This window comes from Dipodomys spectabilis, unplaced genomic scaffold (assembly GCF_019054845.1).
Source record: "Dipodomys spectabilis isolate Male_0828 unplaced genomic scaffold, ASM1905484v1 ptg000183l, whole genome shotgun sequence".
In the NCBI taxonomy this organism is placed as follows: domain Eukaryota; kingdom Metazoa; phylum Chordata; class Mammalia; order Rodentia; family Heteromyidae; genus Dipodomys; species Dipodomys spectabilis.
The window spans coordinates 2,020,016-2,022,181 of record NW_024870860.1 but is presented as its reverse complement, the minus strand read 5'-3'; the positions used below and the strand labels follow the sequence as shown (position 1 = coordinate 2,022,181).

Below are 2,166 nucleotides of genomic sequence, written 5' to 3'. Positions count from 1 at the left end.
CCTAGGTGAGAAGTCTTGCCCATGTTATCTGATGATGCAGATAACTGGGTCCTGGGATCCTAGGATCTCATTTGGGAAAAGTAAGACCTCATTTGGGAAATTTTCAACTGCAGAAGTTTAGAAGTAGCTCTTAAGCAAGGCTTAATTTGAATCCACTAGCTCCACAGAGCTAACTCAGTTTGATAAATTACTACTTGAAACAGCCATCACCTTTGGACCTAGCTATAGATACTTGAAAGTACAATCAAATCCAAAATGGAAAATAAAATAGTAATTGACAAAAAATTGCAAATGTGAGCAATGGACTGAACAATATAATCTTTCCATTTTCACAGAAATTCAGGGAAATAAGATCAATAGCACTGTTGGAAACAATAAGGTTTCCTTGTAACAAATAGGCACCCAAGGATATAAGCCTGTATAAAGATTGCAACATTAACTATTTAATTTAGAGAATACTACATGCTTCAGTAGCATGTATACCCAAATTACAGGAATACAGAAATTAACATGGAACTTGCACAAGGATGATATGAAAATTTGTGAAGTATTCCAAATTTTTCATTCTTGAGATGCAAGAAATGAAAAATATTAAAAATTGATTACAAAATTACAAGTGTAAAATACACGTAATTCATATAATTAAAAGTTAGTTTGACATCAGTGTATTAAATCTTCACCTTAGAAAGGCCTTTATATGGGGCTGGGAAGGTGGGTCATTGGTAGAGTGCTTGCATTGCATGCCTGGGGCTCTGAGTTCGATTCCTCAGCACCACATAAGCAAAAAGAAAAAAGCCGGAATTGGCACTGTGGCTCAAGTGCTAGAATGCTAGCCTTGAGCTTAAGAGCTGAGGGACAGCGCCCAAGCCCAGAGTTCAGGCCCACGACCGGAACCCCCCCCCCAAAAAAAAAAGAAAGGCCTTTATATAGCATAACCTTTATAAAATTTCTGAAATTAGACAACATTTTCGTTCTATCCCAAAGAAATATAATACTATAAGGACCTAGGAAACAAAGGAATTTTAAACTATTTCTATATGGAATGAAATCTGAAAGGATTCATTAATGAAGCTATATCTTATAAAGTAGCGTATAATTCAAAGTATTATATCTAGGAGAGAATAAAATAGATTATGGACACTATACAAACATAGACTATAGAATATTTTAAAATATACTTTTTCAGACAAGCACGAGAAATATCTTTAGTTTCTGTATTAATTTCAATAGATAAGTTAAAATTATTTCTGATTAAAAAGTCACAAACTCTGAAGAAATCATTATAGATGTATACAAAAACTCTTGAATATATTTGGACATCAAAGGCAGGCAATTCACTTGAAAGAAATCCACAGAATCCATGAATTTTTACAGTAAGTTATTGCTGTTATTTGGATTGTGAAAATATTTTGTATGGACACAAAGGATGGAATGGCATTATTGAAATTTAAGAAAAGTAATTGAATCATTAGGACTTAGTAGAACAATTTGTACAGTCTTCCACAACTTCAAAGAGGTAGTGATACATACTTATCCTTTTAGCAATATCAAATGCAGTTTCTTCCCAATTGTTCTTCATACATGGTTTTATGTAATGTTTCAACAGAAGGAGATCAAATGAATTTTTGCTATCTTAATTTCCAGCAGCAAGATTCAAGGGGGTCAAGAGGCCTTTAGATTGGGCATTGGAATCTGCATCATGATGAAGTAAGAAAGAAGCCACTCTGTTATTATTCCACTTATAAGCACTGTGCAGATGTGTCCATCCATCTACAGTTATTGTATGTGCCGCTTGAGCCACCAACTCAAGGACAATGTCTAAGTTTCCACTGTAGACTTCTTGATGAAGAGGCATATACTCATCGTCATCCCTAATACTCACATGAGTGGCCCTTTTGGAAAGTAGTCTCCGCAGTGTAGTAAGCCGATTGTTTTCAGCAGCACAAAGAAGAAATTTGCTTGGATCCTTCTGTATTTATTTTATTGAAATTGATATCATTTCTCATTTTTTCATCTTGTTCCTCATCTTTATCAGAATTGCCTAACCAGAGACTTTGATTGCCAGTGAAAATGAGGTGTCCATGTATTTCCCTAATAGTTCATGTTGGGTGAACTGCTCAGAAATATCCGGTGAATTTTCTGCATCTTTTTTCACCATGATTTATT

At 34.6% G+C, this 2,166-nt stretch overlaps 1 pseudogene; it reads left to right on the top strand.

Moving 5' to 3' along the window:
• The first annotated feature begins 462 nt into the window (after nucleotides 1-462).
• On the top strand, nucleotides 463-562 carry LOC122121111 (annotated as a pseudogene).
• The last annotated feature ends 1,604 nt before the right edge of the window (nucleotides 563-2,166 follow it).